The sequence below is a fragment of the Coturnix japonica genome, chromosome 14 (genome assembly GCF_054131305.1).
Source record: "Coturnix japonica strain WE chromosome 14, WE-NBRP24, whole genome shotgun sequence".
Classification (NCBI taxonomy): Eukaryota; Metazoa; Chordata; class Aves; order Galliformes; family Phasianidae; genus Coturnix; species Coturnix japonica.
Genome location: NC_140676.1, coordinates 14,095,329 through 14,118,973, shown reverse-complemented (window position 1 = coordinate 14,118,973; position 23,645 = coordinate 14,095,329). Strand labels below are relative to the sequence as shown.

Sequence of the window (23,645 nt, the reverse complement as noted above, 5' to 3'; positions counted from 1 at the left end):
TCGAGTAGCTGGAATAGCTGGTACCTGAGAAGTTGCTGCGGGCTGATGTAAACCCTACTGCTATCCCTTGAGCAAATAATAATGCTAAGTTATCACAATGAAAGGCATGCGAAAAGCAGTAGCTAGACTAGCACAGCCTCTTTGCAGAGGGCAAGATGCAGTGTGAGGATGCCCAGGGACAGGACGGGCAGGAGGCAGCACCTCGCTCTTTCCTTCTCCCTCGTTTCCCGGCTCGGCAGCCGCTCGCCCCTCCCCGCCGTGTGTCGGTTCCCGTCCTGCCGCCGTCCTTCCTCCGCCGCTGTCAAGGAGAGGCGGGCGGCGGCCGAGGCGCTGCCGAGCGCGACGCCTGCGGGCCGCGGCCAGGCCGGTGCCGCTGCGGCGGGGGCGGGCGCGGGGCGGGGCGGCTCGCGGGGCCGCTGCGGGCAGCCGCGGAAAGGGCCCCTGCGGCCGGTGACTTCATGGGAAGGAGGCGGCGGAGGCGGGAGGTGGGTTTGGCGTTCCGGCACCCGGGGCCGAATGCGGGGCGGGTTGGGGGGGGACCGCGGTGACGGAAAGCGGCAGCTGGGGGACGGCGGAGGCGGCCGGGTGCTTCCCCCCCCCACACACACACACACACCGGCCAGAGGAAGATGGAGCTCGGGTAGCGAGGGCGCGCGGGCGGAGCGGCAGCAGGTAAGAGCCGCTTCTCCCTCGTCCCCCGGCGGCAGGTGGCCCAGCTGTGCCCGGCCCGGTGCGGTGTGTCCTTGCCGCCGGCTGCCCTTGCCGCAGAAGTTCCCGCTGTGCGGAGCGGCCGCAGGGCGAAGCCTCGGCCGTGGCCGGGAAAGGGCAGAGCCGGCGTTCGGGAGCAGCCCGACTGCGGGTCGCCGTGCTGGGGATGTGGGCAGGTCTGCCGGCTCTGCCCCCGCCCCGTCTCCCCCGGCTCATTGATGAGCTCCGGGAAGGGCTTCTGCATTGCAGGCTCTCGGCCCGGCTTCGCGTTCGCGGCTCTGCCGAAAGGAGCCGCATCTCGGCCGGCTGCTCGGGTCCTGCTGGGGCGAGAGGCCGCTGTGGGCAGGCGGTGCCTCCTCCGTCCCGTGCTTCCTGAGCCCTGGCAGGACTAATGGGGAGCCGACCGTAGTCAGGTAGATGTGAGATGTGCGCGTGGTGCTTGTTTTGCCTCTGGATGAGCTGTGGGATCTGTGCAAATAACGATTGTTTGGAGTTTATAGGGTGTGATACTGTGCGGGGAGAGGTAATGTGCATGTAAAACATAATGCAGTGAGGCACACGACCTTACATAATCTGAATTTAAAAGCTCGCTACCCCTATGCTTATGCTGGAGGTTGTGGGAAATGTCTGTTCTGTGCTCTTTCTGGGGCTCGTTACTTGTCTGTGTGCACCAATGGTGTGGAGCCCCTCATGACCCAGTGCTGAAAATAAAGAAAAAGATCGTGGGCCACTTTTGCTGTAGCTCAGTTACGGTAAGTTCCCATCCCTGGTCCCTGTTGTACATGATACTCGTGGCTGTGTGGGCATACACGCTGCACACTGCAAGAGGGAATGGTCTTTTCTGTTAAATGCACCTCAAAATTGACCGAGTATAAGTGTTGTATTTTAATAAATTCCTCAGGCCAGAACAGTGCTGCCATTTTTAGTGTAGAGATGTAAATGCGTATGTGAACAGAAAGAAACCTTTCATGCTTTCCATTTGACCTTCGTCTCAGACAAATATTTGAAAGTGATGATCGGGGCAAGTATTTTGCCTTGGGATGGTTGAAAATACGTTGCTGGACGCAATGTTTACGACTCAGATCACGTACAGGATGAAATGGAGTGCTTTAAGCTCAAAGGAAACTAATGTGCTAAATTTGGCCCACATTTTAACTCAGTCCTTACAGGTGACATTGACTTCAGAAAAGGTTGCTATGGCACAAATTTAAGGGAAAAGATCTCGAGGTTCTGGAATTAAAGTGCTATTGGTAGGAAAAAATGTTGCTTTCTTATAATCTGTTACTAAAATGAGTATGATAACTGTCAAGGATGAATCTGTCTCCATTTTAGGCTGTTGATGTGGATTGTCTAAATGGTCTCCCTAGAGCTAGAGGGCTTTAGTTTTGGTTTATCAGTGTAATTAAGGATGATGCTGGCTTTATGTTGTAGACTTGAAGTGTGCAGGATGAGCAGGTGGGAAGGTGCTTAGTAAGCCTACCTCTGCATCTCTAACACTTCTTGGCAGCTGTCCCACTTATTCATGCTGGTGGATTCAGCAGAAAGGCCAGGGAGTGAGAAGACTTTCTGTGAATGGGTCTCTAGGCCAGGATTTTTGTAGAGCCACATGTGAGCAGGTGTGTGAACACTGACTCAGATCTTGCCATCACAACCATTGAGCTAATTGTTGCCTTTCTTGTTACTCGCTAGGAAAAAAGCAGCTTGTTGGCCAAAGTACTGGATATAGAATTTGTAATATGAAGCTATGTTTAAATCACTGTGATGTAAATGACAAGAAAACATATCGTTTATTGTATGAGTTCTTTGGTACTGTTTTTGCATTTGGGGAAAACAAATGGTGTTTGCCAGCATTTTAAATTCTGTTAAACATTATAGGCACATAAGAGTTTAAAAAACACGCTTATCATCTTGTTATCACATATTGTTATTTACCTCATTATTGCCGTAAGACTCACTTAACTCCTGTAGCCTTTGGAGGAGGAAAATCACTGTCAAGATATTCCCACACGGTTGTGTGTTGCTGGAGAGAAAGTTGAGGTTGGAAGTGGGAAAGCACTAAGAGAACTTGCAGGTTATTTGTCACCAGGCAGTCTGTACTTCAGATCTTACTGATGAAGTCTTTGTCTGCTCAGCGTATTCTGTATTCCTTCAAACGTCATTTTTATTTCAGTGGAAACTGCAGCAGACACAAAGAGCACAGCAATACTGTCTGATAGTGCAAATTCTCACCAATTAAATTCTGTTTTTCAGCATAGTCACCACCATTAGCTATGCATTTTTACCAGCCATGAGCAAGTGCTTGCATGCTGCACTCATAATGATCTGCACCAGCAGAGTTGACCCACTGTTGCTGCTGCTGAAATGCATTGCTTGCTATCTCACTGTACTCACATCTGCTTTTTAAGTGTTTCTGCAGTATATTTTGGTACTAGAGCTAGTTTGTTTTTATATATAATGTCTTTGGCTCTGAGCTTTTAGATGCAGTAAGCTTTCTGAACAAGCTTATGTATATGTACATCACTAATTTTCACTGCTTTCCAGGTTACATGCAAGAATGTGAATTCTTGTTGTCTTCCAGACTGAGGAGGCTCCCTAAAATCACTACCACTGATGTTGTGCTGTAGTTCAATAAGCTGCTTTAAAATGTTGAATTGTGGCACTGGTTATTTAAGGCAAAAAAATGCAAGGGTTGATTTGGTTTTGAATGTTCTTTTCAAGAGTGAGCTTATCTGCAAATAATTCATGATAAATATAGTGTAATTTGTGTATTTTGCATTGTATGTTTAAAACTTCATGTCGGCACACATGTCACAATTTCGGTCATGTATGCAGTGTTTCAATACCATTTAACCTGTGCAGAGAATAGCTTCTTTTTTATCTCTAGCTATCTTTCTAGCTATCTTTATCTGTCAGTGTTTTCAGGTACTCAGTATTTTATGGCAGTTTTCTTTCACTTGTCTGTTTTCTTGGGATCTATCGAGTAATGGTATGTATAGACCATTGAAGATGGTCTGTATATGGTATGTATAGATCATTGAAGAGATAAAAACCCATGCAGAAAACGAGCAACCTGTGAGATAACTTTGGTTCTCACTTCTGTTTCAATCATTATATTTCCAGTATAGTTTCTGGAGTTAGAATAAGGAACACTGAGAACTTTTCCAATATTAGATGCTTGAAATGTCACATTTCTAATTGTGATGACTGCTGATGCCATTAGTGGCCTCTGTCATAAGGAAATTTACAAAGTTGTTCCTGCTGCGTATGGCCAGGAGAAGTAATATATTTCAAAGCTGTTGCTCTGATGTTATCAGAAGTATGTTCTAATGCCTTTGATTAAAATGGCTAGCTGCCATGGTGATAGTGCCATAGAAACTGGTAAAATAATCATTGCCTGTTCAGAAGTCTGAATGAAAAAAAGTCTTAAGTTTTTCTGCATTTTTCAGCATCGTGGAGGGAATGAAATTCTGTTATATTTCTGATTAACAGATTATCGAATGAATGTCTTTCCCCTGTGTTTTACAGCAGACTGGGCTGCGGTTGCACTGGTCTTGTCTAAATAACTAAATGCACGAGTGGCTGACAATTCAGTCATTCCATGGACTCCCAGTCTCAAGAACAAGGGCGTTGGAGTAGAAGCCTTTCTTGCAGTATTGATTTTCATTGTTAAGTCAGTTTGCTTTCCTACTGTAATTACTTTCTAAGCAGTACTGTAAGCATCGTTTTCTTCAAAAATGCTCCTTCAGCAAGGAAAGGTTACCGCTGTGTCTGTTAGGCAGCATCTGTGTAGCCCTCAAGGTATTGTAATGACAGAGGTTTAACTGGGGAACCTGGCACTGTAAAGCAGCTCATCTGCCTCCAACCATGCAGATTGTGAACTGGATCTCACTTCAGTCATAGGAAACTACTCTGGAAGGCCAGTACTTCATTCAGTACTTCTTTTCTGACAATGTTTTTTCCTCACTAAATGTGCATGCATGCCCAAGGCTACAAAATGTTAGGGATCTTTCAGAATTTCTTAGCAAGGTGGGAATGCTGGTGAGTGCTGATTTTGAGCTGCAGCTTGAGAAAATATGACACTGTCTAAAATCTCAGTGTTTAAGTGAGATAATTTCTAATAATGTAAGATGTGTGTTGCTTTGGTGCATACATGTTAAGAAAATTGTTAGTGAATGGTCAGCCTCATCTTAATTATACACATAGTTTGGAAACCTCATCCTGCTACCAATTAATAATGTCTATCTTTGTATTAAATACGAGAATAGCAAATAAGAACATACTCCAGACAATGTCTTGACCAGCTTGTTTCTTCTCTTTTGAGATCTGTTGCAATGAGGCAAAGTACCAGAAGCAGTCCATGACTTGAGGTGTTCTATCTTCTAGTTGGAATGAGTCATTTCTGTGTTACTGGTGAGCAACTGCATCAAGTGCTTATATGTGATTGGAAATTGTGAAGCAGTGACATGAAGTGATGCTAAATATGTCCTGCTAGGTACATGCTCATTAAGTTTCTGTGAAAATGCTTATATTGTCTTAAGACCTTTTAAAATACTGCTAAGGAGCTTTTGTCCTGTGTTAATATGAATATTCACTGTTAGCCGTGAGATCACTTCAGAGGTTGGATACTTGATGGTGGTGAGCTTCAGCTTATTAGTGAGGTTCAGACTGTAGTGAGTAGCAAACTGTGGAAGGAAACACAGACTGTCAAATGCTGTACTTAGCTTGTGTGCTCTAATCAGAATAACTGCCTGAGACCAGAATCCAGACTGAAGTGTTGCAAGTAGATGGTATTCATCACATGTGGGAAGATATGAGTAACACATAATGGAGTGGTCTTCCTGAGGAGGCCAAGAAGATAACATTAAATAAATTCAGGCTGATAAAGTATATGCAGGTTGATAAGTTTATGCTGTTAAAAACAGACAAACAAAAACACAACAAAACAAACAACTGCCATGAACAAAAAATCAACCAGATCACAAAACCAACCAAGCAACCAAAAAAATTGCCACTGAAAAGGAGTAAGTTTTTCATGAACCGTACACACTGGAATGCCCGATCATTTACCAGCTGAGGGTTGATGTCCAAGGTAAAAGTTCACAAGAAAATTCGGAATTCAGAGGTAACAGCTGAGATGCTTTATGTCATTTCTATAAATGTTTCATGTTTGGCTTTTCAGTAACTGTAAAAGCAAGACTTGAAGCAAAATCATGGAAGGGCATCCAAGTGCCAGGTCCTTTTGGGGAAGCTCTACATCGGAATGACAGTGTGCCTCAACGATGTGAGGTCCTGCAAGTTATTCTCACATCCCTTTATGTATTATTATGATACCCTTGTGGGGGGAAATCAGATGCTCTGATATTTGGCTTTATGCAGTGTCTCTTCTGTGTTGGAAGACCCATATGAAGGAGATGGAATTTTTGAGGCTGTTTTTGTGGATGACTTTTAGTGAGTGAGGAACACTTGAAATGACAGGTCCTTTAAAAGCTGTGTGTTTCTTAGGCAGTTAGTTCCTCCAGGCTCCTTTGTATGAATGCAATATGCTGGGACCTCAGATAGACAAAATTTGCATATCTATCTGTTTATATTTGAAGATCTCTTACATTTATGCTATGCTAGAGTTTCTTTTTTCTCTTCATTGATGAATATTTAGAGACAGAGTTTTAAATAAACTGGGGAAAGTTGTTTGCACTCATATAAATAACTCTCTTCATCTCAAAGGCTCCAGACATGCTTTACTGGTTTTCTGCTTCTTATTCTTCTATGTCTATAATCATGCTTGTATCTCTACATTAAGGTGCAAAACTGATAGTAAGGATATTATAATGATTTTGGGCAGGAAATACAAAGATTAATAGGCAGACTGTAAATGGCCAAAGCAGAATTTGATCAGGATTAGTAAAAGGATGCCTACTTCTTGCAAGAAGGAGGAACAGGCTGAGGGCTGGGAAGAATACATTCTGTGAAGGTTGCAGTTCTTTCTCACCCTTCAAAAAGGGAAGTTCTCTTGAAGAAACCATGTCTAGATGTCTGTATTACTTCCTTGGCAACACAATTTGCATTTTTCTCGTTCCTCATTGTTCACAATTTCTTCTGAGGTTTGTACATACGTACATGAGAAAGAGTAGCACCGTGAAGCCTAGTGCTGTGGTGTTGAAACAAGAAACAGAATTACATTGTCTCGCTGGACTGCAATGGGAGATTCCCTCCTTTTGTTGCTGAATCTATCCCCAAGTACTTATCTCAGTTTCTTTACTCTTGAGAGGGAGAATACGTGTAATTGGTACAGTAGGATGGGTCAGACAGTGGTAGTTTGGGAATTGCAGCTCAGGGCTTTTGACTAGGAGATACAATAGGATCTGGGTCTGTTTGAGCTTGCTATTGTCTGTGATCATAAGCACATGCTACAGAATGTTTGTTGCTTGCTACATGCTGTGGAATTTTTTAATCAAGTTGTCCTTGTGTTTTCTGAAGGCAGTGATTTACAGGCACATGTACCGTGCTGCTATGATGTATTGCTTACGTACAGGCCTGGAAGACTGCGTGAAGATGATAAGCTCATCTCAGTAGATAAGCAAGGTACAGTCATACTGGAAAGTCTGAGCAATGTACATCCAGCTGAAGATCAGTAGTTTGGTTGCTCTCCCTCAGTGCCAGAGCAGATCAGGGAGTTGAAATAAGTTATTATGAGCACAGACTGTTGCATACTGAAGTGTAGACCTCAATTAACAAAGCAATATAAATCACTGGCTTTGTGCTACCGGGGGAATAAACATTCATGCTTGAGCATCCCAGTTGTAAGTATCAGTAGTTGATGACTGTACGTAGCTGATAATATCTTGACTTTATTTGATATGAAATTTGAGAGGGAGCCATTATAATTTTCTGTCTTCCAGTTTTGTCTCCTAAAATATACTTCACGTGAAAATGGGAGAAATGGTTCCTTTACTTGTTAGCTTTCATTCCACATGTCTCTCAACTGATATACAATACTTTCCTATCCATTATAGACAGGACTGTGTGTTCTCATGAGAGGAAAGGTGTCAAAAGCCACACATAGAAGAAAAACACAGACTGTCTTCTCTTGAATTTCATAAGTTTTCCCTCCCTAAAAGATGCTTTATTTCTGTGAGGAATGAGTTTGAAGAGTACGTAATTTTACTCTGCATGCTGTGTGTCACAGTGGTTAGAATTGGTCCAGTGGCTGTTTTTACTCCAATAGTTGTCCTATAGGAGTTATATGAACATACAGAACAGCATGAATGTTTTGTTCTTATGCATCTGGTGAGCTGGTTATTTTTCAGTACAAATCTGAGGCTTAGCAGTGAAGGAGAAAAAGATTCTGACTATAACTTAAATTACTTGGTGCATAGGTGGGCCTTGAGAGTCATGCTACCACACTCTGAGAACAGGAGAAAAAGAGGCCTGGGGCTTTCAAGTTAGGAAAGCAAAATATCCAGTTCTTCCAAACCTTTCATGGTGTTATAATGCCAGAAAATAACCTTTGGGTTGTGGGTCACTTTGGCAGAAGTGACCTCAGAAGGAAAAGCTGTGCCAGTAAAACACAGATCTAAGTTGGAGTGAACGAATAGTGGCTGGCCAACAAGTTTAAGTTCCTTACTGTTAATCTTTTCACATCTGGATGAACAAAATCCTTTGCTGTCAGAAAGGTTTCAGTTAAGTCCTGGGTGTTGTAAAAACACTTGTCATGACTAATGTGTATGGATAAAAGATCTACTTGGTGATGCTTGAAACAATGCCATATCAGTATATTCACTGGGGCAAAGTGGAATCGTACACAATGTTTTGTCTTACAGATGTGATTTCTTGGTGTTGTTTTATCCCCAAACCAAAATATCTTTGTTGGATATGTCTATGAAATTCTAATTTATTTGGTGGATTTAAAAAATGAATAGATTGCCTTAGGTCCTGTGCCCTACCAGTATTGCACACGAAATTTCATAGTCTTAAGAGGAGGTAATTTTATAGGTGCTTCACTTTCGTACAGTAAAATCTGGACATCCAAAAGAGAGAATTTCTAATAAGTGCAACTTTAGTTTTGGTAGGTTATGGTTATCTTTTTTTATCATCATATCATCAAAAAATGAACATGCTGTTAAGTGTACGACTTGAGATAATGAGCCCTGTATGCTGTCTGTCATTTATTTCTTTAAATGGAGCAGCAGGAATGGAGTTTGCTACTGTTATAAAGGTTAGAAACATCAAAGCAGAACTTAGCTTTCCATACGGATGTTCATGCAAAATATGACCTTTATTTGATCTTTCAGCCTAAGTTCAAAAACCAGTGAAACACAGTAGATATGTGTATGAAAGCCTATATATGTGTATACTTATACAGAGTTTGTAGTGGTTTTGATAAGAAAGAAAGAGGTTACTGAAAATGTATCTTCAGTTTTATAGGCATGCGCCAGTTACAGACAAAAAGCAGAAAGAACTAGTCAAAAAAACTACTGAATTTTTTTGGATTTCTCATACAGTTTGTTGTTTTTCCTTTTAAACATCGGGATGGTCTATTAGTCGATCATATGAACCTTGTCATGTGATTGGAAAAGAAAATACTCCCATAACTTTGAGAATAAACAGGGCTGGTAAATAGTTTTAAGGAATCTATTTGAAATCCCGTTTGCTCATCCTACATCAGTTTGCCAGAAGAGATGCTGTTTTTATTTTCTTTTTAATTTTTTACATTCCTGAGCAGCTGGTGAGCATCAGAGCTTGTAACCTGTTTAATGAAATAGCTGGGTGCAGGGAGCTGCTAATTAGATGCAGTGCTCATTCTGTGTTGCTTCTGCATGTTCCCACTGTTTGTTTGGCCGGAATGAAGTGATGTTATATATTTGTAGACCTAACAGTTCTTCTTTTCTTCAAGCCTCGAGCTGTTAAATTGGGTCACTGCATATAATGCATGTTAAATAAGATGAGGATTTGTCGTATTTGCAGAAGTTAGTAGCAGGATTTCACAGTTTGACAAGAAACATATTACAGTTAAGAATAAACATGTTTTACATTTCTTTTAAGTATCTTAGTAGTAGTTCACAAATGAAGTAGTGTATTCTTCGTGGAAATATCTTCCTTCCTGTGTAAGTATCACAGGATCTGGTTAATCTGACCAAATGTAACGAAAAGCAGACTGCAGCTCTGAAGGCGCAGTGGCTTGGTATGTCCTTGAGCAGTGTTTTTGCAGCAGAACATTAAAGTCTTGTGTGGCAGTTCTTGATGTGATTTCAGGTTTGTTTTTTTTGGAAGAGGGGGGGATTAAAATGTTTTTTGGGTTTTATTTTATTTATTAAATATCAGTAGCTCAATCAGAAAAAAATGTTTAAAAGTCTCCAGAGATCCTGGACTGACTCGAAAAGCTGAGTATGGGACCTTTAGGGATCACATAACCTCTTAGAACCTGATTTTGGCTTTTAGATCATATGAAGTAATATTTAAATTTTTGTCCTGGTGATTAAACCGTGATGTGAAGTTGTGACTTCATTAATTGCTAAGCTGTGGAACCCCCCAATTAAAAAATATAGTTCAATACTTGAAAAAAAAACCAACCCACAAAACAGTGGATCTGGTTATCAGCCACAGAGCCTTGTCAGTTTTCTGTGTACTTCTGTACTTTGTGATGACAAGTGGTTTCCTAGCCCTTGGACATGTCTGTTTAAACCCGATCTTTAAGATGTGTAGTCCTTTGTAAGCTCTGGCAGATAACTGAAGGCGCCTCTCTGAGGCGATCCTTGTACTGCCGCCTTCTTTACTTTGCTGCAGCAATTGCATATGTGAGAAAATGTTTGTTGATTTTCAGAGTGTTTGAGCAAACACTGCTGTTAATATGCCGAGTGTTTTTGGAGACAGTTCGTAAGTGGCAAAGCAGCATTTCATGTCAGCTCAGATGGTAGCCTAAGAAGCAGGCGTTCTTTTAAAGTGGAACAGAATGAAGCGCGGTCACGACAAATTGAATGTATAGTCTGAAATAAACAGTATGTGATTCAGTAATGATTAGAATTTAGTAAGAAAAATCAGAATTGAGGAGTGCCAGGTTCCTGGTGTGATGGCTGGTTGGTCAGATGTGGTTCCATGGGATCCCTGCGTTTTGTTTTCTACAGAAGATAATCTATTGGAAGGGAAGTACTATTCCTGCTATGTTTTCATCCGTATCTGACTGACTCCCATGTGCAAAGCTATTCCAAGCCTTTCTTTTCTGCATATTCACACTGCTGTGGGTTTGAAATTATTTCATTTTAACAATGCTTATCTCGTTTTGTTAATTTGTTTCCATTCTGTTCTAAAGGAATGCAATTTCTGATTACTTGTTCTGTGATCTGTATTTGCTTGGTAAGCAGTTACTCTTTATTCTTTCTGCTGTGGACCTGACCATTATTTTTGGTACCTCTCAAGAAAAATTGGAAATGAGACCATCCAAAGAAGTGTACCAAGAATAATGAGAGGTGTATTACTGTTGTCAGGAGTAGGGCTGAATGTCCCTGAAGTGTGTAAGTGGCGCTATACGTTTATGCATATGGATTTTTTAATTGTAAAATGTTGTTTCTATGTACCAATGGATACCTGACTTTGTGTCATTAACTGCATTGGAATTTCTGTTTTGATGGAGAGATGCCTGGTATAGCTATAGAATTTGGTGGTGGAGTTTCTGCTTAAGAAACGACAGGTCTAGTTGAACAATGACATCCTCTTTAGAAAGATACTCAGTCCTGATTTATAGGTTTAGATGAATATCACAAATGTATTAACATTAGCAGCTCTGGTTGCACAGCTTGTAGCTTTGTGGTTTAAAGCAGCTCTTTCGTCTTCTTTCTCTCATGACTGAGCAGGGTTGAATGAATGCAATGTGTTTGAAGGATGGTCCGAGGAAAATTGTTTGATAGCTGTGCCTGGGATGACTCAATTAGGAGGAAATGCTGTGCAGGTTTTAGAACTTACGAAGATGTAAAGCATACAGAATACGTGCTGTATTTTTGAACTTGTTAATAATGTGAGATTTATAAGCATCAGTGTGCTTATTTTTATAGAACTTGTTTTACACATAGTTACGTTTTATCGTATGAAAAAAGGTTCTATTGCCTTCTGGTGACAGGTGAGACCATAGGTAGCTTCAGAGGCTTGCAGGTATAAATCACATTACAGAACCAAGGTCAGGATTGGGAAGCTGATAGTGCTGTTGTACAGATTGGCAATGAGACTATGTTATATGTCTAGAATTACCTACAGTATTAAGTGTAGCAAGTGCTTGGAAAAAAGGCTTCTTTCGTAGCATCATAAGTCAGATGTTAAATTTCATGCTTGGCTTCAGAATTTACACGTGATCACTGGAGATGAGTATCTGCCTTAAATAACGTAGTAGGCCATTAATCTTTCGAGAGCTGTTCATGCAATCTTTGCAAAGACAAAGGCGCTGAAGATAACGTAATTTCAATAGCACAGCCTGCTATCTCTTGCTGTGTCAGGATATTGTTAATCAGAAGAGTGTGAGTATATTAATAAACATGCCTGCTTCCAAGCTGAATTATCACCTATCTGTTTAAAATAGTTGCTTTTCTCAGATCTTTACTGTTAATGAAATTGCCTCTTAAGATTTTGTGTATCTGAAAAGATGCAATAACAGTGCCAGAAGCTAAATTAATATGCCACAAGAGGCTTTCCTAATGAAATTAATATGGCATTTATAACCTTTTAAGGGAGACTTTTCACCAATTACAGCATGAAATGAAGTCCCAAGAGACTAAGATGCTCGTTTTTACCCAAGCTTTTATACTTCTACCCGCTTCTTTTCATGATGCTTGAAATGGAAATTGTGAAACAATGTTCTTTGATCCCTTCCATGGATTCAGAACCTTTTCTGTTATTGTGAGCTTCAGTTTTAGAGTAGTGTTTTATTTTCAGCTTCAGCTGCATTTTCCCACAAGGTAGCAAGTAGCAGTACAGTAAGTACTTCTCTTCAGAAGAATATTTCCTATTTTCTGATAATGTTTCTGTGATTGAAATCCAGTTATTTGAGGCTTGCAGTTACAAAGTAACTTTAACTGTATAAATGCTTTCTAATTTAGGGGGGTTTATTTTTTTCCTTCTGTTTTTATGTTGTAAATGGTGAATCATGTGTGCTTAACCACTGTTAATTGGAGGTCTTCAGAAGGTAGATTAAAGCCTGCAAAGGAGAACAAACAGGAAACTATTACAGCTGGCACAGATGAAACAGCAAAAACTAGCCTCTAATGGAGCTACGCACTGGAGTTCATTTAAAAACCAACAGGATTTGAGCATTTGCCATGGTTGGTTCATTTTGTATACTCACTTAGCTGCTTTGTTGCCAGCACTGTGTTCGCTAGGTCTTGACTTTATATCCCACCAGAGATGTCACTGCGTGTCTGGGAAGGCTGGGTAGGAAGTCACACTGCTTTGTGCTCTGCAGATTCTTATAGTTACCAGTCTTGGGCATTGCTGGCTGAGCTAACTGGGCTTCTCCTGGCCTTCAGTAATCCCTGCACCCCTCAGATATCCAGGATTTTGCTTTACTTTACTTTCAGAAGCTCTGCTCCTGGTAGCTTCTTCATCCTCTTGTATCTTGGCCACTTAGTTTTATTTTTTTATTTTTGCTTTCTTGCTGGGAACTCTTCTTTTTGGTACCCAAATCCATATTTTCATGCATTTATCTAGTTCATGTCTGGAAATATGGTGCACAACTAGCCTGTTAATTGCATGTTCTGTCTCTGTGTTTATTGGGGGATTGGTGAGGTGCTAATTCTGTTTGCTCCAGGTGTTTTCAAAATTTACAGCCAGCCTCTACTGATTGCAGCAAGCACCAAGCTTTTACATGAGAGTTCAAAAGTTCAGTATCAGGCACTGAGCCACAGATGCAAACATTCGCCCAATTATCTGCTGCCTGTGAGCATTTGCAATTTAAGCTATTCATTTGTCTACAGCAGCTAATGTACTTATGCTAAAAGCTTTGTTTGGTGCCATTAGGGAAGCCTTCATTCACTTTGTACTCTGATCTTGAGTACTAGACAGCCTTTCTTAAAGGTACTGAATTTATGAGTTATCTTGACAGGGAAAGAATGTGAATGTGTGTTGATACTGAAACAGCAGGGACAGTGCACGACTGCCAGCTTACATCTGGGGGTCATTTCAGAGTTTGTACTGTTTGGCATCTCACATAATGTGACAACTGTCACGTGCTGCAGTACTTCATCCAGCAAATTTCAGGTGCCTGTGCAGTTCTTTACTCAGTAAGGGAGTCTTTTGTAGGAGTATTTGTGTGAAGATACATGTAGGAAACTTAAAAAAAAAAAAAAAAAGATGGACTAATTCTAGCAATAAAGTGTTTTTTTATTATGCTTTTTGGTATTTATATTTTTAACATTTCATCTAACTTTTTATTGATGACGTCTTTTTTTGGTGCTTCCTAGATATTTTAATGTAAGGGCCTATCTTTGCTATGCTGGGGAAGGGTGAACAGCTGTCTGCTAGCTTGTGGCTGGAGGTAATTGATTTCAGAAAACAGAAAGCATTACTCTAATTAGAGGTTGAAGGTCTAAAAGCATCCCTCTTGCATCTCTCTGTTGTCATTCAAGGAATATTTTCTGTGACTAAAATGCTTATATATTTTTATATTTATATATTAATACTTATATTGAAGTAAGTATTAATGGACTTTGTTAGCTTAAGTTGCAAAAGTAACACAGTGCCTTCTTAGTTACTTCTGCAGCTTAGACTCTGCAGGATAGAAAACAGCCAGGAATATGAAGAACAGCTTCAGAGATGAGAAAAATTCTTGTGTTTTTGGCGTGCCGTAGGCCCTGCAAGGAGCAGGCTCTGATGTTCCTGGTTGACAGCAATATGGAGTATGGCTGCTTCTTTGGTTGGATTAGCATCGTTTCTGTTTCTGACAGCTGACTTTCACTGAGGACTTTTTAGCTACAAGTACTGTGCTGCTGACTGAAACTGAAGCAGTAGTAGCACAGTTTGTGCTTACCACAGCACTGATCAAAACCACCTCCAGTGTGTGATTTGAAATGAAATTCAGACAGTACCTCTCAGGCAGTATGATCTATTTCTGCGGCAGGACCAAAGGAGATGTCCTAATATTTTGATATTTTTAATTTAATCAATTAGAGAAAAGGGGACAGGAAGTCCCCATTAGAGAAGTAAAATATCACTCTTTGTGTACAGATTAAACACTTTGTCTGGACAATAAACTTTCTCTATTCATGGCAGAGAAGGGTATTGGCTACTAAGCGATTTATATGCCATTCAGATAGGGAAAAAATGATTCATACATACATGTATCTATATGTGCAAGTGCCTATCTGCATTTGTGTATGCAAAGAGCAGGATAGCTTACTGTCCCTTGTGGGCAGCACGTGGTTCTCGCAGGGGCTTTGGTTTCTCCTCCAGCTGCATGTCCCCAGCTGCAGCAGGGATCACGCTGGTGATGTAGCTTGTAGTGGGGGCTGTGGAATGGTCCAGCTGACTTTCACGATGGAGAGAGTCTGGGAGTCAAGGTTGTTATAGAGAGTGGTTGGGCCAGGGCATTTCTTTATGCCCTTCATCGAAGCCTTTGATTGATTTAATTTGGTTTTGTTCTAATGACATGTGACTGATGTCTCCTTTTTGTTGTGGTTTGTTTGCACAAAAGCACAATGTGTATAGAACCATTGCAGTGTTGTGCTATCAAAGTGCAACCATCACTTCCCAGTTTCTCCCTCAAATCTCAGGCCATTTTTATGTGGGGTGTATTTAGCATGGAATGCTACTCAACCAAATGACAAACTATATTTTAAATGAACAGTTCTGTTCCTGTTAGCAAAATGCAGCTTTAGCAGCTATTGTATCTAGTTTATTTCAGCTGTAGTAAAGCATCTGAACACCAGGATTTTACCAGCTCTTTGGTGCCAGTGACTGTTTGCCTAGAATTCATGTGTGGTCTTAGAAGCTAATCAAGTCAGCAGTGAGTTGGAAGTTACAGCTATACTAATGTGTTTTATTGATTTGTTGCTCAATCATGAGGAATCTGAATGCTGTGGTCTGTAGTCATAGCTTGTGTACTACTACAGGTAAAATGAGAGAATGTGTGTCACAAAAAAATTAGAATTTTGGTCCTGGGATGGAAAAAAAACCAACAAAGTAACTTGCAGCTGTGAGAGGTATTTGAACTGGTACAAATAATCTTTGTTTCTGTTGGACAAAGAACATCATATACAAAAATGTGGTGTTTCTTGTAGCAAACCTAGCAGGGAATGGGAATTTGGGGTTCCTGCTGAGTTGCTATGTGATTATTGGCTCATCTAAGATCTCCTATTATTAAAACATTTCCTGCCTTATAAAGAATATCTGTGCAATGATTATAATAATCACCTTCTTAGCTGATACATCAGGTGCTGAAGTGCAAGTATGTAATGCTAGCAGCGCATCTATCCTTGGCTTGAGCTATTCAGACACTGTAGCCAGGAAATGTGATAGCTCCTAATCTTGTGTAGGCAAGTGGAGAGTGTGTGTGAGTTGTGTTCTTGTGTGCGTAGTAGAAAAAGGATAGAAATGAAGTCCCCAGTAGTTGTCTGACCTAACCAGGAATGTTATCTTTGTAGTCCGTCTGTGAGGCTATTTCTTTTTTTGGTGGGAAAAGGTGAATTAAAGCTTTCTATTTCGTAGATCTATGAAAGACTTCTCGTAAGACTGAGAAGGTGATAAAAATTAAAAAGAAAATAATATGTTTGTTTAAACAAGTGGTACATTATGGTTGAATAGCTTTCAGCCAATTGGAATTGGATATTTCGTAAATATCCACATCTTATTAACTTGTCTTTTCATCTTCCAACTGTGACAGTTCTTCAGTCATTCCTAACTGTGGCTTACTGAATATTCAGGGGGTTAATACTCACATTCTGGGTTCTACCTTATTCTTTCCTTGACGGAAAAATTACCAAGGATTGGACAGGGGATAATTGTCAAGCTCACGTAAACTGGAAAGGAACAGATGCTTGCCTGGTTGTTTTTAAAAGAAGGTTTTATGGTACTGAGAACAATGTGAACAAGAGGATCTCTGTCCCTGAGGCATGGTTTTCACCTTTAAGAAAAATTGATATAGACCAGAAAATGGTTGTGTGTGCCCTTAAAGTTAGGAAACTTTAAGTTCATATACATAGTTAGTGATCTATTTTGTTGTTGTTGTTTTTTCCATAAAATGGAGTGACCCTCCTTTGTCTTAAATTAACTGGAAGATACAGGAGATTGACCCCTTAGACAGGCAGGCCATTTCAATTTCAGACACCTAAATTTAGTCTTTGGACCCTGATTAGAGCAATAGGTTTGAAAGATTTGGACTGGAACCCAGGAGCTTTACCCTGTTGCTGTTTACATTATTGTCATGTCTGTGTCAACCACCCCTTGGAATCAATAGCACTTTTCTCTGTACTGAGAACTTCTTTAAGTGCTTGATTTGTTTTGTGCTCATTTTGGCTTCAGAAAGTGGGTTTCAGTTTTAATAACTGAAATGTAAGTGAATTGGATATGAATGTTAGAGAGTTAACTCTGAAAATCAGAAATTTACAACCGACTGCTGAAAATGGATCTGTTCACTTAGCTGTCCTGTTGTTTTTCCAGTCATAAAATGGATTAACAAATTAATAAAATAAGAAGATGGGAACAAGAAAACATCACTGTGGCATTTTGAGTTTAACTGACAATCCTGTAGAATTCTTCCTTTTAGTTCAGAGAAATTAGAACAAGTTATTTGCTTTGGTTATTTGAATTTGAAAAAGTTACTCTCCCAAATTAAATGTTCTTTCAGATCAGATCTTCAATACTTTGTGTGTTGAAGCGAGTCAGTCAAGTAGTATCGGAACTTGTTTATGACTAACATGACTGTCATGACTAACATTTATTGTGTGATGACCATAATCTGGTATTGGAAGCAAACTGTTGAATGGGCTGCAACTCGGTCTGGGGGAACAGTGTATAAAGTCCATGAAATTCACAAATCAACTTGTGTAATTAAACTCATGAATGTCTTTAGATGGGGTAGTTTTCTAGGTGGGTATCAAGCTGGATGTTACCAAAGGGAAACTGGGGCAGAAGCTTGAGCAGCTAGAAATATATTACATCTGTTATTGCTGATATTCCAAACTTCTGAAATCACGCTAGGGAAGGTTAGCCATTGACTTTGGTTTGGAGTTTAATTTATGTGTCCATTGTTGCCTGGATTGTGAAGTAATAAGTGCAGCACATAGTAATTTCTTGAATGTAATGATCAAGAAAACATCTTTGACTAAAACAGTTACTGCATCTGTCCAGTGAAAGGTGACTTATAGACATACATGTGTTTTAGAGTAGTAGAATGCCTTTGATACATTTAGTTTTTAGCACAGTATGTACAGGTTGGGGTATACCACAGCCACAGTGAAATCCCAGCATACACTAGGATGCTAATCTATGATATTGTTCCTTGTAGACTGCAGAAGTAGTGTTTGAAGTGGCACCATGTTCCTTCAATCACCATCCTTTATTCTCAGTAGTTCAGTAAAATTAAGGTTTGGCCCAGACGGTGATGACTAGAAACAATTTATATAAGCTTTGCTGAAAGCAGTTATCATGAAACATTCTTTTATTTTTATGTTTAATTTGTGAAGAGGGTGTTGTTATTCTCCAGTACTGTGAAAAAAGTAACATAGATTTTATGAACCATTTCTGTTTCGTATTCCAATGCTATCCAAGAGTAAATGTCAGCAAAATCTGTCATCCTCTACCTCTTGAAAACTGCAAAACAAAAAGAAGCAGCTCAGAAATACCAGCTCTTTTAGAAATTTATATTACTAATACTGTCTTTTTTTATTGTATGCATGAAAGGCTGTATAACAACTCTGCATGGTGATTAAGGCATGAAATAGGGAAATGAGAGCATGTGATGTATCATGAGCATTTTCTTGGCCCCCAAAATGAAGCAGCAGTCTTGTATGGGGAAAATGAAAACTTAAGTAAAAATATGACCACAGGGCTGTAGTACGTTCTGATGAACACCATCAGCCTGCGTTTCCCAAATCCTTTGAGAAGTACAGCAGTGAGAAATAAGTTTGCAATTCAAGAAGAATTAAAGCTTTTTCTTGATTTCCTGGTCACTTGTATAATTTTCATTTTCTTCCAGTACATGAGAAGGAATATCGCTGTTAAAAGTTCAGACTTGTTCTCTCACCATTTTTAGGTTACTGTCATTCAGATATCTATTTTCTTTTTGTTTGACGAAAATATTTTGCTTCTCTATCTTTTAGAAAGCCCAAAGGAGGCTGAATTACATGGATTTAGCTGTTTATTTTAAGGAATGTGCACTATTTGTTCAAACAGAAGTACTGTGAGTGGCTGCAACTGTGAGAGGATATCTGGTTTGGATAATGGAATAAATAGATTATGTAGATAGTTGATTAAGGGTGGATAAATGAAAGATGATTGTGAACAGTTCATGTTAGTTTCCCATTTTGAATGGCTATATTAAAAGAAAAACTTACCCAAACCATGTGTTTTCTTTTTTGCCGGCCACATTGTATAATTCAAAGGAGTTTCAAGTGCTGAGGCAGCTTAAGATTTTGAATTGCTGGTTTGTTTTTACTTGCAGAAGAGCTGCTGAGTTTGCATTGTCTTTCTAGAAAAACAGTCTGTATCAAAGATATACAGGAGGTTCCATGTAATGGAGAACGAAATCTGATAGTTAAGGCTCAGGTTGTTAAAGGGTACAGTGAGAACTGAATTCAAGAGATGTCTGAGTGGAAAAATCTCTAAATTGCAACAGCTGCAAAGCAGTGAACTCAACTAGGATGTTTTGTATTGTAGCTTTCTGAAAGGATGCCATATAAAAATAATGGTACAATGTATTTGTGATAATGAAAGATGGATACTTCAAATCTGGAAGTATATATGTATGATAGAAAATGAGGTGGTATTCAGTCTCATAGGTCTTAGGAACAAGTTAGTTTCTTGCTTGATACATTTTCACGTTCATCTTTCTGTGAATTTTATTGCTTAGACAAGAACTGCACTATAATGCAATTGTTAAGACTGGGAGTTTGAGCCTGTATGTCCAGTAAACATTGTGCTATATCTGTACAACATGTAACTGGGTAGTCAAATAAAGAGACTGTGTACAAATCTGATAATGATCAAGGATTTACCATCACAGATGAGCAGTCTTTTTGGCAGATTTTTTTTTTTTTCCTTGGTACATATGCATGTTTTGCCTAGTGCTTGGGGGTGGTTTTGCTGAAGGTGTCTGAGAATGTTTTTGATTGATGAGCTGAGCTGTTTTTTTTCCAGATATTGAAGCAAATAACTGTTGATGCAGTGCTCTAGAAATTACTGTTCCTGAAGAGAAAGAGGAGGGAGGGAGATTTTGGTCCCACCGTCTTCCTGCTGTCTGATAATAAAGTTTGCTTTTGCTTAGAAGCTGTTGAAAAAACACAGCTTTTCACTGCTGGATCTGCACCTGCTTTTGTCGCTGTCCAAAAGCTGAGCTACAGCTGTAATCAGGGGAAGATGTGCTTACACAAAAGCAAAAATATCGGGCTTTGGAGACTTAGAAATGCATTCCCTCAGTAGGGAAAAAAATTCAGCAGCTTATTGTGTAGTAATCTATTTCTATTATGGCGGTAGCTGTTAATTTATTTTATTGTCTTGATTTAGTAGTGGCTGCATTTCAAGGAGTTTTTCTATTTGTTTCTCTTTCCACTAATTGGATGGGGGGTTTTGTAGAAATAATATTATTATTATGTATATTAATATATACATGTAATGTAATTTGACATTTTGTTCCCCTCTTCCTTCTTGTTTTCTGTATCTCAGGAAAGCTATCTGTCTTCTCTGTGATTTGATGGATTGAGCAAAGGCCAAGAGGCTTTTAGGACTGTTTGCTGACAGCTTAGCATGCTGGCTTACCTTCCAGTAGTATTTTACACTTCTGACTGCCAGATATTCTATGATTCTGTAATGTATTCATCATTGATTCTGTGTACGTTACTTGTTTACCAAGGAAACAACTTTTTCTTTGTTTTTCTAGCTAGTGTTAATTTTAGATGGTATTTATTAGATCTTAAAGCTAGAAATGTCTGTTGTGGTAGTGAATAATCCTAAATGAAAAAACAGGAAAAAAAAAACCAACCCTCTTAACATGGCAAGGAGTGTGGCTGTAGCATGGTGCGTCGTTTGCTGGACCTTCAAGGTCAAACAGCTTTTGATATGTTTGCTTCCTGAAGCTGAGTCTATAAAATGCCTCCGTTTAGGGTGAAATAACTAGTCACATGTATCTCCGGGGTTTTGAACAACAGATCAATTTAAATGCCTGAATAGCTGGAAGTCTCCTTGTTAATTCCCTCCCCACCACCCTAGACATGTATTTGCACAGCCTTGTTGCTGTAAGGGACACTTGTTCTTCACTAGTGATATTATTATTTATTCAAGTGTTACCAAAGCTGTGAAGGCCCCATTTTATTTCCTTGTGATCACTGATATATTCGTATTTGTGGAGTATTTAGTGTGTGGTCAGTTTCTAACTTAAAGAAAAAGAATTCTAACAATCCTTTCTGTATGGAATGATCATTAAACTTCATTTGAAATCTTAAAACACAGGCTTTCCTCCAGGCTATGTAACAATAGTATGCAGTCAACTTGGCTGTGACCCTGTCAGGTGTATAAACAGCACCAGCTTTTTCAGTGAGTGGAATTCCTGTGTACTTGTCATTTGCAAGTGTTTGAAAGCCAGGCACTTTTCAGAGCTGTGCTGCCTTTTGCCCTCTGGATGCCAAAGCCTTTATTTCATGACCAGATTCTGGTTTACAGCCATGCTGCAGTTGTAAGAAGACTTCTGCCTCTGATGTTGAAGCATCTCTTACAGTGAGCTCTGAAATTCTTTGTGGAAGTAGCCAGGAGAGGGAATCATTGAGTCTTTTCTTGGCAGAAATTAGCGGGCATACTAGGTTAATTTTGTGGGATGTGAGGTTGCATGTCTATAATAGGGCTCTAGCAACGACTAGATCAGAATGGGCTTTGATTGCTGTCATTTGGACTTCAAAGTCATAAAACCGTACTATTACCCATTTCATTCTTAGCTTCACGCCGCATCAATGAACATATTCATCCTTCTAGGATTGAAAAGTCAGTAACTGTAATCCTTGTATCGGGTTATGTATTATATCTGCCCTTCTAAATAAGGCTCTTTCTGGGGCCTTGGTAGTATCCATTCTGAGATCTAAACATCAGGATAAGCGTTTTCGTGTCGTTTTGTTGTTGTTATTAAAATAGTAGAATGAAAACTAGTCTATTTAGTTTCAGAGCTTATCAGATGATGAAATTGCATCTTAGATTTCCACACTGGTCTACTTTTCTTTGAAAAACTATTGCCTGCCATATTATGATATGGTGTTAATTCTTTGAAGGTTGAAAAATAGAGACTCTGCACTGATGTCTGTGTGGCTAAAATCAATGCAAAACAAACAGAGCTTGCTGATGGTTTTTCTGTGGTTGTACTGAAGTTTCTTGTGTAAATGATTCCAGTATTACTGAAGGTAAATTTTTATGATTGTTTGCTACCTCTCCCTATAAGAGCTATTTTATGTTCTGTTTAACTCCACACTTAAGTCATGTAGAGGTAGTGACTTCAGCCTCATCTATGGAGTGACTTCTTGGTGTGCTGTTGTGTGGATAAGAACATAGGATAAAACTCATGAAGAGTTTACCATGGAAAAAAAATAATTACTAACTCATTAGCTTAATAGATTTGCAGAGCCAATTTAAAGAGCTAAGTTTATTTTATGTTGGTAAAAAAATATAATGGAATAGCTCTAACTGCCATACAGAATCATGCTGTAGCATGCCTTGAGCACTAACTTAGAATGCTTACTCCTGAAATGAATGCCATCCCTTGGCAAAGGCTGTTCTGAGCCATTTCTACCCTGTGTAGAGTTCTTCTGGTGTCACCATCCATTTTTGGTGGTGAGGCTGTATGTTTGTTATCTTTTGGTAACATTTTCAATGAGCATCTGCTAAAAAAAAGCTTGCTGTAATCAGAAAACTCATTCTCTTACTGGCGTGAGCCTTGACTGCTTTTTCTTAAAAGCAGCCTCCATTTTTGTGCATTATCCTTTTGAATACCAGACTTTCTATTTAAGAGGATCCTTGGAGGAAGTGAAAAACTAATTCTGGCTGACTTAATTGATGCCTGTGATATTTTGAACTTAGCATTTGCCAGATTTATTCTTCGGTTTCTTTAAATAAGTTCAAAGTGAGGCTGTTTAAAACTTTTCAGCAATTGTGAATGCTTTGGGAAATATTTGTGCTTTATATCCAAACTTGATACTTTCTTGTGGCATATGTGGTGATGATGATAGGTTATAATTTTGCTGTTTTTCCGGTTAGTGAAATATTTGTCTGACATAAAACAGCTGCTATAGCTCAGCGTCATGTCATGCACTTCACACATTTATGACTTCTTAAAAGCAGCGAGTTTTATTTTCTCTCAGTATTCACTACCTGAATGCTTTTTCAGAACCTCACTTCTTCTCTTTCCCAGTTTACTATTCCCCTCTCTTTTTTCCCCGTTTTGAACACAAGTTAGTACTTGATTCCATTGGTTTTGCTTAGCACCTTCCATCATCTACCAAAAGTCTGTTATTATAGGCTTGTTATGTATTCTTCCATTTAATTAAAACCTGGTTCTTTACCGCTAATGAAATCCAAAAATACTTTCAATAACTGTTTTTATTTAATGCTCTTATTATGTATCTTAACCAGCAGTAGAAATAATAGTCTTGCTGTTGACTCGGTGACGTTTTGAAATAGAAGCCAATTACATGCAGTAGGCAACAGGTAGAACTGTGCTGTCAGGGTTAGCAATGTGCACACATCTTGGTAGGTTTTGTAGAGGCTCCAGACCC

General features: G+C 39.6%; 1 protein-coding gene across 6 annotated transcripts in view; it reads left to right on the top strand.

Moving 5' to 3' along the window:
- Positions 1-443: 443 nt before the first annotated feature.
- OTUD7A (OTU deubiquitinase 7A) overlaps positions 444-23,645 on the top strand; it is a 106,054-nt gene continuing 82,852 nt past the window's right edge. For 3 of the 6 annotated variants that reach the window (XM_085515006.1, XM_015872691.3, XM_085515004.1), the window contains exon 1: positions 444-485. The gene's annotated coding sequence lies outside the window, so the exon portion shown is untranslated. Of the gene's footprint in view, positions 673-23,645 lie in introns of all 6 variants that reach the window. The other 3 variants (XM_085515005.1, XM_015872692.3, XM_085515003.1) reach the window with 1 other exon arrangement.